The 17,058-nt window shown below is 38.6% G+C and overlaps 1 protein-coding gene across 1 annotated transcript in view; it reads left to right on the top strand.

Annotated features, from left to right (window-relative positions):
* Positions 1 to 13,361: 13,361 nt before the first annotated feature.
* The window catches only part of GABRA1 (gamma-aminobutyric acid type A receptor subunit alpha1), a 56,642-nt gene continuing 52,945 nt past the window's right edge, over positions 13,362 to 17,058 (top strand). The window contains exon 1 of the mRNA XM_064161742.1: positions 13,362 to 13,383. The gene's annotated coding sequence lies outside the window, so the exon portion shown is untranslated. The remainder of the gene's footprint in view (positions 13,384 to 17,058) is intronic.

Genomic DNA, 17,058 nt, shown 5'->3' with positions numbered 1-17,058 from the left:
CAACTGCTGCAGTATTTAAAGTGGCACTGAAAAGGGGATTAGAAACACATGCTGCTTCTGACTTTTGCAGGAACACCTGAAAGCTAAGTCAGTGAGACCTTTTTTTGTTAAGGAGGAACACAGTTCAACCTGAAAAGGAGCAACTAGGGAAAATTTGGCAAGATGATAAATTAAAGAAAACCCAGAAAATTTGCAGATAAGATACATAAAGTTCACTGGGTACATTTCCAAGGTTTAGCTACTTCACAAAGCCTCTGAGTTCTTGTAGCCTTTTGACCTAGCAACCCTAAAGAAAAAGCATATTCTGACTGAATCCGTCTTGAAAAGATGCCTTGAACAGAGTGCAATGTTATATTCTTTTATCAGTGACTTGAAAACAGAGTTGTGGCTGCTGCTTCCTTCAGTGCTTTTGAAAGATTATACCCACTTCACATGAAAATAGGACAAACTGCATGGGCTATAAGGTCAGATATGCCCTGAAGCACTTTGTGTTTGGTTAGCAGGTATGGCTAGCATACTATTTGTAACGTTCCAAGCAAAGCCTAGGAACTTCATAAATAAAATATTGGGGGGGTTATTATACTGAAACCATAACTTCCAATGAAGTACAAAAACAATTAGAAAAAAAATCAGCCATGGGTCTGTGAAGTGCTGGCAAAGAACCTTGAGTTCAATCACTCATATGTTTATGCATATAGTTTTAGCTTAATGCATAAAAAAGAGTAATTTAATGCATTTAGGAGAGATTACTGTTTTCTGATAGAAAAAAGACTTACCAGTCATTTCTTTCTGTTTGCCTGTTTTCTACAAACAAACAATTTATTTGTGCCTGATATGGACAAAAAGAACATGGAGAAAGGTGTCTATCAGGAGTTTCTATGAGAGAAACTTAGTGTAGAGATATTTAGTTCCTTCAGGGGGGGCATCCCATTCACCAACTTAATTGGTCCAGTCTACAGGCTAATCCTAGTCATTGCCTATGACAGGTTTGTCACACCAAAGGGCCAGAGACATAAGAGAGTCTTTGCTGAAAGAGATAACTGATTTGGACTCATTCAGTAGAGTAGTTGGCAGGTTGCATCACTCTAGTCCTTTCTTTGAGTCAACACATATGCCTTTATCAATGCATTGTATGCTGTGCTTGTTCATGGTTGTTTTGGTTTGCTTGCTTTTTGTGTATTTTTGTTTTGGTGGGATTTCTTGGTTTCCTTTGTTTCAGGTTTTATTGGTTGGGATGTTTTGTTTGTTAATTTTGTTGTTGGTTGTGTGTGTGTTTTTCCTTTTTTGGGAGGAGGGGGAAGGGGGATTTTTTCTTTTAATGTGTGTTAATGCTTGGTTGTGTTGGCAGGTTTTTGCAGTTTTTGCTATTCCCCCTACTCCCCCAAAGGAAACAATTCCTGTACTTCTCTTTAACCTTTCATTATTTTATTCCAGATGGTATGGAGGTGCACTTTCCCCCAAACACTTCACTAGAAGAAATCCTAAGGGAGACACAATACTACTTCAAGGACTTGTGAACAAAACTCAGCCAGGAGTAGTGTTTCAGGAGCACTTGAGCTTCTGCATTGTCTTCCATTGTGACTTGGTGCATTGCTTAACAAGGAAAGCTTAGTAAATTTGGGATAGTTTGGTCTGATCAAGAAACCTTTGTCAAAACATCCATTTCACTACTGCAAAGAATGCTTGAGCCTAGGGGAAGGAGAAGCTTCGTCTGAGCTCAGTTACTTCACAGGTGCATTTGGCTTCAGATATGAATTATACCCATGGTCAGACAACATATCGGAAACCTAGATGATCTGTTGCTTTCATATGGCCATTCCCCCCTCCCTGCAAGTTTATATATAGCAAGAATATTTGTGTGTTCTGAATCATTATTTTTCTTTGAAACATCTAAAAATACCATTGCTGGAGGAAGCCAGCCATTTGAACTATGTATATTTAGTCTTCTCCAGCTGCTGGAAATGCTGATAGGATTTGAATTTATCAGAATTTTGGTTTAGGCTGCAGGTTTTTTTCTTAGCAACAGTTGCTATGCAAATTATTCAGAGAGTTTCTGTGGCAATTGATGCTGGATAGAGATTTGGAATATCAGATTCTCCAAAATCTTTTCTGCAAGACACCTCAAGATCTTAACCTTTTAATGTGTCGAAAGTTGACAGCTATATCAACAGAATCACTCGTCCTTCCCAATCACACTTCAACAGTGAAATCTTAATACTTCCTTAGTAATACATAGGAAAAATAGGGCGTATAATGTTCCCTGTATTGCACAAGAGAGCAACCAAACAGAGATGAAAGAGACCTTTCCTCTTTCATTGCCATGCAGGGCTCAGTCCTTTGTGAAAGAGAAAAGAGTATTCCTGTCTAGTGACAGTGACAGAGGGGAAAGTAGGGGGAAAGCAAAACCCCCAGATAGCATTAAGTCTGTTAATGCCTCTGTGAAATTTGGCTCAGTTTAGCATTCATAGTACCAACACATGTACCAGGCCATGACTGGGTTAAAACAAGTGTGTTAGAATCGCACTCCCAAAATTTCAACACCCAATGCAAGCCTGTAATAACGAATTCAAGAGAGATGTTCAGATACTGGAACGTGTCCAGAGAAGGGCGATGAAGCTGGTGAGAGGCCTGGAACACAGCCCTGTGAGGAGAGGCTGAGGGAGATGAGGTTGTTTAGCCTGGAGAAGAGGAGGCTCAGGGGTGACCTCATTGCTGTCTACAACTACCTGAAGGGAGGTTGTAGCCAGGTGGTGGTTGGTCTCTGCTCCCAGGCAACCAGCAACAGAACAAGGGGACACAGTCTCAAGTTGTGCCGGGGGAGGCATAGGCTGGATGTCAGGAGGAAGTTCTTGCCAGAGAGAGTGATTGGCATTGGAATGGTGTGGCAGTTTTTAAAGATAGCTGACAGAAATGAAGCTCTCAAATGAAATTGGAGAAAAAAAAACAGAATTATATTTGGAGAGAGATACAGAGAAGACATTACAAAGGGATACAGAGAAGACATTACAAAGAGATACAGAGAAGACATTACAAAGCAATTACCACAACCCTGGCAACCTCCCTTGCATTCTCCCCCAACCCAACAACTCGATCTATAACCCTCAGTGCTCCAATCCTCTCCCCCCCCCCACCAGTGCCTTTGTCATGCAAGAGGCCTAAACACAGGCCTCTGGAGGCCTCAAACCAGGCCTCCTGCTTACCTGTTTGTTCCTGATAAAGCAGCTCCGGCAGACACAGGGCAGCAGGAGGAGGAAAGGTGAGTAAGCTGGCCTGGCTCTAAGTTTATAAAGAGATAGTAGAATTATGGGATTGAATAACAATCTTCTAGTCCCCAGAGGATTTTTTTAACCCTACAGTTCTCAAACTGGGACAAATGGGCTGCCCAGGGAGGTGGTGGAGTCGCCAAGAAAGGACTGGATGAGACACTCTGTGCCGTGGCCTAGTTGATTGGACAGGGCTGGGTGATAGGTTGGACTGGATGATCTTGGAGGTCTCTTACAACCTGGTTGATTCCATGATTCCATGAAATCCATTGCAATGATCATCTTTCCCAGGTCACTTGTTGAAGGTGTTGAATTTCCATTATCTGCTACCATGCATTTATGCACAGGCATCTTATATAACCCATCTTGTTCTGCCAAGAGTGGTAGTTGGGAACTAACCTAATGCCATCACTGTCATTTAGAAACAGTTATTAGTTATGGGCTGAGTTCTGATTATATTTCAGTGTGGTTAAAGCAAGACTTCAGTGCCTGAGCATCCCAGTAAGTCACAGCTACAGTTGGATACTCAGTCAGGACTTTCTGCTTCCAAAAATCCCATGAAGATAATACAAATGCATAAAGATTACTCTTACAGATTTTGTGTTCACTCTGGAAGCAAGAAAATAGACCACAAATAGCATGTTTTTAAAGCTACAGATACAAACAACCTTCCCTTAAGCCAGGGAAAGGACAAAATCAAACTTCCATCTTCCTGAGAATTTCATCATAAGTTATTGTTCCATAGTTCTACTGGGTGTGCTGCTATTGTATAACAACTGTGGTGTTTGAACTCAATCTCTATGTGTCCTTCTGTAATCAGTGATTATTTTTGCAAATGTCATACTGATTAGTTAGAGCCTCATTGTCAGAGAATTGCACATTTCTGTTTTCTGTAAACAATCAATGAACAAGAAGTCCTCTTCCAAGGGCACAACAGGCAAATACATTATGTAATGCATTACATTAAAAAAAATAATAAAAGGGAAGGGGAAAAAAAAGAGTGGAAGGCATAAAATTTGGGACCTTCTAGAGTCTTCAACTAAAAATGGTGTATCAGCAAAAAAATGACTTGTCGTTGTGGAGAATAATCTAGATTTCAATTATTATGTTAAATAGTGTACAATAGAAACAAACTCACAATTTAAATGCTCCTGTCCTCAACTGTTGTAAGACACTAGAGCTCAGCAAATGCACCATGCACTAGCTTAACCTTCTGTGTCAACTGCAGAAGGTGGGCATTTTGAAAGACGTGGCAATGAGCATCATATAAGCCTTCTGGAGAGGTAGCTTAGGGAGCAGGGAGAGGGGGGGTAACATGTATTGCAGTAACTTCTTTGTGAACCATTAGGAATGAATTTACTCACTGAACTGAACTAAGAAGAGGAAAATGCTGATAAAAGCTTGCCTTGGGCAACAACTTCTTTATTTAAGAAATTCTATTTGTATTTCCATCAGCTCTGAGCATTATGAGAATCTTTATCTGACTATTCACAAGAACATGTTCTGTGGCCAAAGAGCTGCAGTACTGGACTTGAGTGGAACACTCTTACTTGGCATAGTTACCCCTTTATGCAAAGATCATCTCACCTTAAGTTAGACATGTTATAACCGGCTCCATCTCAACAGGGTGTTTAGACACCTTTTAAAGATACAGGGGAATAGCAGGTTTGTTCTAGGTACAACTAGTTCCATATCAGGGAAGCTGTCTGAAACAGCAAACAAAAATCACATGATAGAAATGAGTCACTGAGCATCTAGCTGACCAGCTCGGATGTAGCACCTGTTTGGTAGTGAGCAAAAGTAAGATGAGGAAAAACTCTCCAACCTCCACTCTGCAGTCTTATTCTAGAGCATATTTGAAGTCACAGCTTCAATTTTTTTTTTCTCACTGTTTTTGAATACTGAGGAAAAAACACAGTCCTCTGAAGCCTTTTTGTGCCTTTTAGGTATGTTGTGCTTCAGAGCCCATCACAAAATGTCTTGTGAAGCCAGCCTTGTGAATGCTTTTGACAGTAGTTCTTTTATGTGATCTAAATCACCCACTTGCCACAAATTTGCACAGCTGATAGGATCCTAAATCTGGATTGGTGTTAGGTCTTCTGCTAACAGGTCCATCAAAATGGATTACCAAGCGAAAAGGTAGGGGGAGGAACATCCTGTTATGTGGAGTGTTATAACCAAATAGCCCTCTTCAGTTTTAAGAATGAATCCAAGTGAAGAGTGAATTACTCAGTTCCTTTCAGAAGAGCACCTGTTCCTTGAAAGGATAAACGTGTGCTCATCCAGGGGAGTTCAAAAAAATTAAATGGGTTTGGCAGAAAATTTAAAGTACTGCCCTCAGGTCTTCTATTGCATATTGTATCCTATGGACACACAAATTTGTCTTCAGTATCATTTGTAGAAACACAACGTAAAAACAGTGAAAATCCTGCAAGTCTCTGCATAAAGTTGTAAGATGGTCCCTTGCAAGGGTGAGGAAAGATAACACAACCTTCACATAAAAGAGTTGGCATGATAGACTATATTTATTTAATTTTTTTTTTCATTTTTTCATTTCTTGTAGCAATTAAAGTGAGTTATTACAATTAGTTAGATAAAAGACTATACTGATCATTACGATGACATGGCAAATTTAGTATTCTTATAATTTTGCTACTAGTCTGTAGGTTGCTAAGATTCATTGAGAGATTTGAAAGCTAAAGTTGATTTTCTGCTATAAAAGACCTCCTCCTCACCCATTGCTTAGGTATGTCTTCTGTGTTTTCTTTTTATGAAGAACTTTAGACTAAGAAAACTAATTACTTTGCCATTTTAGAAACTGCTATGAGCATTCCGCTGTAGAGAAGCTGCTTTTCTAAAGCAAACATATAAGAATTTCTGAGATAGAAAGGCTACAGTTGACATCAGAGGCCTTTAGAATTGCTTCTCAGTGTTTACATACTTTTTAACAAGGCCAAATTCCCCTTGTAGGAATCATTAGTGCAAAACTCTTTAGCAGACTACATTGACTTCGGTCATTTCAGTTGCTGTTTATTCTGAAATTACTTAACATTCAAAGCAGATGAAGGTCTGCTGCAGTAAAAAGACAGCTTCTTGCTGTGCCACTCTGTGCCACTGCATGCAATAAATACAGAACCAACAGTATAACAGAATTACAGCAAGAGTGAGTTGAACCATAGTCATTTTTCATACTATGTTTAGCACTGGCTGCTACTGCTTGTTACACTGATATAACTATCAGACAGAGCTTTGGTGCTTTTATTGTATCATTTCCTAGTGTTTTTGTGGAAATCAGATCAAGTTATCTGACCTTAGTCTCATAGCACAACAAACAGCCAAAATCCTATGTCAAGAAGGTAAATGCATTTCCCATTTTGAAGTTGTTCCTTTCTATGAATCTGTTTCTAGTGAGAACCCTCTTATGATTTCCAAATCCATGAGGAAGATATGGGGCAATGTCATGTCAGACCTTACTCCAGCTTCCAGTGTATTAGAGGCAACCCTGACTGACATAGTCCTGAAAGCTATTATGAACCAAGTAACAACTAAATCTTTCACTAAATCTCTTAAATGTGATTCTTTGTAGCAATGACATGGACAGCAAATCAACTCTGAAAATCCCAGTGGTTTAAACAAACAATCGTAGCACTCACACGGAATTCCACAATCTCAGAGCACAGTGTAATGGAGAGGGACTGCTTCCAAAAGTAATCTCACTTCCCTCTGTATAAGCACACTTCGTTGCCAGCCACTGGCTACTGAATTAACGATAGAACTGAAGAAATCCCTCTCACACAAGGACTAAATCAAATTATGTGTGAAAATTTAAAAAGAAAGAAACAAACCCTAGAAAAAGTGAAAAAGGGGAGCTGATTCTGCCTGGAGATGTTCAATCTTCAGTGACACCAAGGAGAAAAAAAACCCCACTATGTTTTTGACATTTTAAAATGCAACAGTTGCTGTTCACAGTATCACACAGTATCACAGTATCATCAGGGTTGGAAGAGACCTCACAGATCATCAAGTCCAACCCTTTACCACAGAGCTCAAGGCTAGACCATGGCACCAAGTGCCACGTCCAACCTTGCCTTGAAGTGCCCCAGGGACGGCGACTCCACCACCTCCCCGGGCAGCCCATTCCAGTGTCCAATGACTCTCTCAGTGAAGAACTTTCTCCTCACCTCAAGCCTGTTATTTTGGTCATCATTAAACTGCCTTGTCAAAAGAGACTATCCTGCACTTGATAAATTCCACTTTAATCAGCAGGTGTCTCTCAGTCTGAGAATAATAGAAAAAAAGAATTGTTTAATCAGACAGCAATGTATATAGTCAAATAAAGAAACATGCATAGAAACTCTGGGAGCCAGTGTCTGGAAGTGATTAATAATTAACATTCCCATTTTCAAAAGGAAGTTTTATTCCTAGAGGTGACTAATTTTCCATCTCAAGATTCCATCTTCCTTATTTGCTTTAATATCCTTTTAAAGCCTGCAGAAATGCTCTTCCCCAACATTCAAAACTCTCAAATAAAACTCAGCTGCATATTAATAACACTTGCTTTCCAAAGGTTAACTTAGAGATTCTTTGTTGTTTCCCTTGTTTTGTGTATATCCAGTCAGATGAAGCAGTTACTGTACAGAGTGAATACTGTTCAGAAATTGATGGAAATAATTAATTAATTATAAACACTATAAACCTATGTTCCTGCTTGTCAAAATGGCTTCCATCTTGAAACAATACCCCTAGCAAAACATTTCCTATAATAACATTCATAGTTTCCTCTATTCTTTCTCATTTAATACAAAATATTTGAGAATTGACATTGGAGATCAAAGATCCTGCTCCTGTTCTAATACAAAAATAGTAATAAATAGGTGAGGAAGGAAATATTTGATATGTAGCAGAGAAAATAGAGAGCTGTAGTAATTTTCCCCCTCTGTAGAACAGATTAACAGAATTGCTGTAAACTATCCCTATCTGAAAAAGAGGATCCGGTTTACATTTTCTAGTGGACCATGGTCAGTAGAAATTACTTGTAGTACTACCTAGGATTCTTTAGCTCTTCAAACTCTATGATTTAATAAAAAGCACAGCATAACCTTCAGCAGTAAACCTCTTTCAAAAAGAACTCATGTGCTTAGACTGCCAAGTGAATTTAAATACCTTCCTAACAGTGACAGAACCAGAAATTTCCTGTTCTGGTGTGAACAGGCATAAGCTACATCAATATCCTGTAGTCCAGCTCTTACACACTCTGCACAGGAACACTGTCTCTACCAGAAGGCTCTCTCAGGGGCTTTCACAAGCCCTGTGTTAAAATACCACCACCAAATTGAAGATAGGATTGATTCCTCTCTCTCTGATAGAGTGCACCCCTTTATGGATACTGCTTAATCATCCTGCTAGAAATAACTTTTCCCTGGAGCTTATGGAAAGACTTCTGAAGAGAAAAATCTTTCAGAATGTATCAGGCTGCCCAAAATGGCAGGCATTTTGAAAGGAGATGTTCCCAAAGGAGGATAACCTCCCTACAAGGTCTTTTACTCTTTCACTTTACCCAGCTCCACCAGCTGAGCAGTGCACCGGCATATTAGCATGCACAGCATCCCTTTATGAAAAAGCATAAACATTTTCAGCAAGGGCACTCCGTGCAAGTTTGTCTGCTAAGTGGCTTTGCCTTCCCCTTAAGATATGCTTAAAATAAAGCAGTTCTCAGCAAAATAGATTCCCTGTTATGCCTTTCCCTGTGGAATGTATTCAGAGCCAGGACATTTTTAGACCCTTTCTATTAACTCTTGTGAGTTTGCATCCAGCTTCTCCATCCTGTTATGAGGGAAAGACCTTATTACAGGCTGAGGTGACTGCCCTGTGCCTGCACTGTGCTGATGCACTAGCAGCACATCACCGCGGAACTGCTCCCTCCACTTTGATGGGCTCTCTGCTCTGCAGCCAAAGGTCAATCCTGAGAAGCAGATATCTGCCATTAGCTCAAAATCAGTACAGATTTTGGTAATCTGATGGTTACAGATGATATTGGACTAGGCTTCAGCACTCCTGCCGCATGTTACATTTTACCTGGAAGAATTAGTGGGAGGAAATCTCTTGCCTCTGTGTAATGTTACCTGCTAATCAGCAATGTTAAAGTGCCAAAATAATTTGACAAATCTTTTCAGATTTCTCCATATGAACTATATTTTTTGTAAGGGTACAAACAACACAGCTCACTTCACTAACATATCAAAGGTTCTTGCCCTAAGAAGAAACTTTCTTAACAATTAGTCCCAGAGGCTCTGCAGCCAAAGCTTTTCTTCTAGTTAAGGTTAAACCACTCTGACCTGTACCTAAGAATATTAAATTATATGAAATTATAATTATTTTTATTATTCTGCATTTGTGGGTACTATGTCTTCACTTTGAATTAATCAAAGATATAAAATGAGACCAACATATATGCATATATATTGCTAAATATACATACACATACATGTCTACACACTCCACAAGTTCTCAGCTCCTTCAAGCGAACAAACAGTGATTAAGGCTATTGTGAATATAATTTCTTTCATGCTCAGTGGTAGAACAGAATCTATGATTTTGTTTAATGGCACATTTGGATTAGAGAGACTAAAATTTCATCCCAGCAGAAATAACCATTTCTCACTTTGTCATACAGTATGGATTATATACTGTTAGATCTTAACTGCAGTTTGAAATATTTAAAATCCTTTACACAACTCCTATGAATTTTATATTTGCCATTTATCTTTCACATTGCACAGGGCATCTAAGCACTTAAAATTAGATATTTTATGAACAGAAAAATAGAAGACAGCAAAAAAGAGAGAATATCCATGCGGATACTTCAGTTTAGTAAAATACTTAAGTGCCAGCTCCTCTGATTTCACTGGACCTATTTATATAGTCACATGCTTCAAGGCCACAGAAGACCATGTCTATATTGGTAATTTGGAAAGACCACTTTCTGGTCCCAGCTCAGTATTGAGGGCTTCATATAGCCCATATAGTGGGCTTCATAAGCCCAGTGGATGTGTTATCTCCAAGTTGACTGCACAGAAATGAACTCAGCCACTAAGAAACACAGGAGCAGAACAAGATTTGGTCTTCCTCCAGGGCCTGTTTAGGTGTCCCTGCCAACACAGCACTACAGGAGGTGCAGACAGAAGATATTGAGACACTGTAGGTGGTTCCTCTTTCACTACTTATTGGTGCTTATACTTGATTAGGCTGAGCACAGAATAGGAATGAGGCTAGTGGAGAAAAGAATAGCAGCTTAATGAAAACTACATTTAAAATACCAACTGATACCTTTTTTAAAGTGTTATAAATATAGACAATACAGTCTGGCAAAGCCCCCAAACTTTCAAATCTATAGTTAGCTCAATGAGAGAACAAGAGTAAAAGCTGAAATGAAACTGACGGTATATATTTTAAGAGAACTAATAAATCATTCATCAGCCTTTAATTATCCTACTCTATAATCACAGAATCAAGCAATAAGCATTTCATATCCTAACTGAACGCTTCTACCTGGCCATTGACTAAAACTGGGAAGCACTTAAAGACTTCTGTTTTGGTTTAATTATAGATAGCCCAATTTCAATCTATTTATTATGTCATTTGCATCTCATCCTGAAAACTACATATGCATTTGAGCATCTTTAGTTGTGTGATTAGACCAATGACATTAATATCTGCAATATAAATTCTTTTAAGTAGTATTACTCTGATATCAGAACTTATTAGTTCTGAAAATACTTAGTCACATTTTACTATATTTTAAGAATGTCCTTCAGTACTCAAATTTAGATAACAATAACAACAAAAAATCATCCCTGGATGTTCCTCCTTGTGATTAACACTTTAGGAATGCATTATTTTTACTCCAAAACACCTTGAACTCTACCTGGCACTCCAACCACCACCATGAACTAAAAGGCCTGCTAAGAAACATACATGTCCTTGTAAGTAATAGAGAGAGCTAGAAATCATTTTAATGTCAGAATCCCCACTCACTTGAGGAGTATTACAAAAAGAGTTGAGCAGTTAGCATAATTTAATGACATTTTACTAGTTCTGAGAAAAAGTTAATTGAGGTAAATCAGAGATAATGGGGAATTGTTTTAAACTAAATGCCAAGTTTTGTTAAAACCTCTCAAAAGCAAACCTTGATTTGATAAATTTTTCCTTATGAAAAGAATACATTAGCAAATGTGTGGGTTTGACTATCTTAGAGGTATTATTCCGCTTAATATTGTTATGCTCTTGTGCTGTAAAGAAATGTAAAAGAACATTCAATTACAAGTTTAAAGAAAGACCAAGACTTACATTCTATAAGGACACATGCAAGATTGACTTTTTATTATGTCAACAAAACGCTATAATAGAGTAAACCTTTAAATGTCTCAGAGGTTTTCCATCACAAACATGCAGTCAAACTTTGATATCCATGAACCTTTTTTCACTTGGTTTCAGTGTGCTGGTGACAATTAGCTGGAGAGTTTTCAGAATCTAGAGTCACGACATCGCATTACACATTTTGCCAGTGGCATCTGTCTGAATTAAGGCTAGTATAGTCCAGCACAGTGCTAGAGGCAGCTACTGCCAGAAAACCAGTTTTGGACCTTATCTTTAGGCATTGTAATTTTTTTTTATTTACCTGAGTCTTATTATATGCCCAGAAAATTCACTTTCCCTGTGACTATGTCTAAGCATTTAAGCTAGAGGGAAGAACCCTATAGAGAACAACATTTTTGACAAAAGCCTTGTAATAATATATTACTTAAAGTTAGATACCGAAATAAGTACTAGGAATAATACTGAAGTTAAATCTGAAAATGTATTTTTAACCTTACCAAAAGAACCTCAGGGCCTGGCCACCACTTCCAAATTACAAACACGAAACATGGCCCAGAGGGATAATCCAGTGAGCTGCTTGGGAGGAAACATATGTTCCCCTTACCCCCTCAGGTTACAGGATCAGGAAACTCTTGGACCGAGGACTCGTATGAAGCTATGTAGCACTTCTGTTATAGTGTTTGCATGCCCAAGAGTGTTAATACTAAGAATATGCTTGTGCTTCAGAATTCACCAGAGCGTGAAATCCTTCCAACAGCTGTGTTGACTGTCCCTGAAAGCATGGAGTTTAGTGTAGGCTATGTCCTGCGCTTTAAAATTGGACCCTGCTTGCAGATCATGGAAACAGGGAGCTATGCCACCATTGTACAATGGCAGCTGAGACCAGCCTTTGTGGCAGCTTCTTGGCCACTTGGCCTTCAAGGGTATTTAATATATGCATGCATTGCGTATACTATGACAATGGTGACTGGTAAAGGTGAGAGATATTCCCTTTTCATAATAATGTTCTTCAGCTACCAAAGAAGAAAAATAGCAAGAACTGTTCCATTTTCCTTTGAATGCACAGATCCTTTTAGAGCAATCTGATTCTGAGTACACCATCAGAAACAAGAAATTTTGAACATATATTCCAGATCCCACAAGGCTCAGCTTTACAGAGGATTTTTCAGCTTTTCTAGAGACAATGAGCCAGACTTGTCAAAGAGTAAGACCAAATGTGTTATGCCTTTATATTCTATCAAGGGCAGAGGGTTGACATGATTCCTTTCTGTCCTGGAGTCCTGTATACCCCGATCTTCCTCTCCCTCTGTGGCTTGAATGGGCGAGGAAAACCCGCCCGCCCCCCCCCCCCCCGCGCCTTGCCCTGCAGGTGTGAAGGGGGTGAGCGAGGGCCCCTTCCGGCACGCGGGGTGCCCCGTGCAGCGCTCGCGCTGGGATCCGGCTGTAACTGGCTGCGGTCTTCACGTCTAGAAGTGCTAACTCCGCTCTTTGCCTGGAGAGGGTACTGGGGGACTTGCCACTCTTGGGGTTCCCACCTTAGAGATCGTGCCTGTCTGAGCCTTCGTGCCCGCCTCTAAGTTTTCGGCCCCCCCGCGCCTGGATAGATTCTACAGAAAGAGCCCAGCGCTCCAAAGGCCTGCTTCACCCATTAGCGGCCTTTGTGCAGACCTGAGTACCCTTACCGACTCTTCTACGGCATCAGGAGACAGCGAGAGCACAGGCTCTGGACCAAGTCAGCTTGATCGTGAGTTATTTTGGCTCAGTTATTTTGGTTTATTATCAAGTGGGAAACACTATTCATTTAATTGCTCAAGCCTTTTCCAACTTGTGATTTCCAAAATAGTCAGATTATCTGTGGCATCGTGTAGACCTCAAACGAGCTGAATCTGATAATTAAAACTAAATTAATTTCTGTATATAGTTTTGGGGGCAGGTTTTCAGGAAAATAAAATAACTCTCTTTTTCTGTAAAATTCCTGATTCGGCCACATTAATTCCCTGCCTCCACAACACTTTCCTACTGAGATCTCATCTGTATTGTCTTCAGAATGTAGTTCTTGTTTGAGCTGGTGAAAAACAACACCTAAAAGAAGCTTGCCAACCCATTCAAGTTTTATATCTTGACATACATGCAAGTCACAGGTAGTGGCAGACAATACCACCATAATACGTATGAAAGGGTTTTTCCTTGAACTCGAGAGAAATGCAGCAGTGACATGAAAAATCATGTCAAGAAAAAGGTAACAAAAATAAAATTGGATTGTTCTCTAGATACATATGTGCAAAGGAAGTAAACAGAAATGAAGTACCAGTTCCTATGTTTCAATCTTACCTACTGAGTTTATCAACTAGCTCTTCTGATGAAAAGAATAAAACAAAAGGCCTGGGTTTTTTTCTTTGACGTTTTTGTTGGTATTTTTTATAAGGAAGCATATAAATTACAAAGAATCTACTGTATAAACTCAAGCACTACTTTTTTTCCCCCTTCCTTTTATTGTGGCTTACTTACTTGATCAGAAGCTGTGTCAGTAAAGTGTAGGCGCAGCACAATGATTTTGCTGGAAAACCTAAGGATTAGTTTAATGTTGGTACTTGTCTTGTTTAGATCTAGAAGGTACAATTTGAAACTGAAGAAAAATTAAAGTGAGTGCATGTGCTTTTACAGCTTTCTTAATAGTGTTACAAAAAAAATTAAGACTTGCAAAGCTGCTCCTAAAAGACAAATACATTTTTTCCTGGGAAGAGTAATTTGTTGACTCATACCTTGTGCTAGCGTCTTCTGAAGATTCTTTAAAGGCGCTTTGAAGTAGGACCAAGATCAATGTCAATAATCTGAGCAAGTCTATATATTAATTCCTCTGAATTCCAACACAAAACTTTGGAAACATATAAAAGGCCAAAAGACAGGAATAAGCCTTATAACTGCATTCATTAAGAGAATGAGCATAAGCAATTCAGTTTACTGAGATCCCTTAGCTTTGATTTGGGAGACCCTTAATAACCTAGGATACAATATATAAATGCAACTATAGTTATGCTATCAAAATCAGAACAAGGCTAAAATCTTGATCGTTTGTAATAGCTAAACATAGAATTTCATGACATGGCACTGAATTTCAGAAACCTTAATTGCTTCAGAAACCTTAATTGCTTAATTTTGAGTAGTTTCTGTTCTGAGTTGATGAAATGTCATGATATGAATAAATGTTTGGAATATTCAATTGCTTCTGTAATTAATCCATAGCATGCAGTTGCTACCTCTCTAGCCCTGTACAAGAGCTATATAACTAAATGTATTACTAGTTGAGTGGTTCTGGGAGATTAGGAGTTGACAATATAATGCATGCAAAAGAATTACATAATGTTAATGCTCTTTTTTTAAAGAGTAATTTCTGTGGAGGAATTTAAGAAACATTACAGCTTGCAAAATTGATGAATGCAAAGTTTAAGGCTAGACCTGTTAACAGTGCTGCAAATTTTCTTCTAATCCAAATTTGACAGCATTTCATAGCTTTGACTTTCAGTTCTCCACGTTTTGTTAGAGCAAGATCCACAAGATGGTTTAATGGTTAGATCTTTTCTCAGCTTATGTGCTTAGAAGCACATGTGTTATCCAAAGCTCTAACAGCCGTGTTCTAATTTAGCTCACAGCTACTCAAATTTTCAAAGGCACAATAGTTACATTGTGTACAGGGAGATGTTAGGTTATGGCTGGACTTGATGATCATAAGGTCTTTTCTAAGCAGGTGATTCTATGGATCTCTGATACATCAAGACTGTTTCACTTCCGTTTTCCTGCTATGGTACTATACCTCTGCTTATTCTTTTCTGTGCTAGTTTTGTTTTTCTTTTTCCTGGCATATTTTGTATTGAAAAATTCCTTTAACTTGACGAGTTTGTTTGACAGTTATATTCTTTAAATGTGAATGTATGCATGTTCCCAACTATTACAAGTTGCTTCCAGAGTTATGAAAAGCTCAAAGATATAGAGTCCTGCTCCTTTGCTGAAGCACAAATCTCTGTACAGACCATACTGGGCTCAAGTCCTGTGGCTGCTGTCTGTTAGTGGGGCAAGGGAAAAAAAAACCTAAAATGAAACCTCTTGTCAGAGATGGTAGAGCATAAAATCTCCTTTCATTCCCCTGCTGAGAATTGGAATTGTTGTGTGCTACACAGAAAGGTCTGATCGAATTATCAAGGAGTGGTGCATACACGTGGATACTTGAAGGGTGACAATCCACCCTTCAAAGTCTTCCTTTGAATATTAGTTTTCACTGGCTTAAAACTTCATCCTTCATGGCAGTAAACTTGTGCTAAGAAAAGTTGAATGGATTTTATCTGTTGCACATTTTTATTAATTGCCTGTCCCCTGTCACACTTAACTGACAAAGAGCAAGTTTAAGGAGCTTCAACATACATTTAATTCTTTAGGGGGGTGACACTGTTTCTCCTTCTTTCCTCCAAATTTTAATGGCGGTTAAGTACTGTTATCCAAAATACTGATTCAGCTCTGAATCCCCATGACTGCTTAATAACTTCACTACCTATTGTAGAGCACGCTTTTCAAATTACTGCATACAAATCTTTCAGGTTATTTCTACTCTATGAGTGACGTAAAAACATCTGATGTTGATACTTATTTTTTACTACATGGATACCATATCATTATTACCATCAAAAGGGAATGACTAACAGTAAATAAGTTACCAGGACAGCTTGGTCTGCATCTTTGTGTTTTTATGTTGTTCTATAATGGATAATTCTGTGGGGATAGGAAATTCTACAAACATATTTCACATTTCTCCACAGTATCTTAAGACACTCCTCACTTGAATTTCAGCTGCAATGGTTGATATAATATCTGAACACACAATTTTTATACGGGCTTCCTTGTTACTTTGGCTGACTCTTGCCCTCTGAAAGCTGTAGCTTTCCAATTTCTTCCTCCTGTTAACAACTAATGAGGTCCTTTCTGTGCTGCTCCATATTGTCAGTCATTCTTCATTGAAGTGGTCCTTTAAAAAACTTTTCTGTCAAAGAAAGGTGTTAATGTGGTATACTGAAATAAATATATTCATTCACCCTAATTACAAAACCACTTTCTCTTTATAACTCTGTAAAATCCATTTGGATGAGTGGTAGTCTAAGTTAGAATCTAATTTTAGCACACAACATTTTTTTTTCTGATCATTTTTCTGTTGGGAGCAGTATTGTTCACTGCATAATAGCAATTATACTTAGCATATATTCCTTTTCTATTCTTGTATAATATTTTGAATAACTCAAAACTTACAAAAGAAATAAAACAGGCCAACGGCTGTGAAACTATAACCTGTGTTTCTTCACTAAAGGAACACTGAACTAAGCTGCTCATCTTGAGCTTTTGGCACATATTATCTCACACTGATTTTTGTGATGCT

Source organism: Pogoniulus pusillus, chromosome 22 (genome assembly GCF_015220805.1).
Source record: "Pogoniulus pusillus isolate bPogPus1 chromosome 22, bPogPus1.pri, whole genome shotgun sequence".
NCBI lineage: Eukaryota > Metazoa > Chordata > Aves > Piciformes > Lybiidae > Pogoniulus > Pogoniulus pusillus.
Note: the sequence above shows the minus strand (reverse complement) of the source record. Positions and strands in the feature narration are given on the sequence as shown.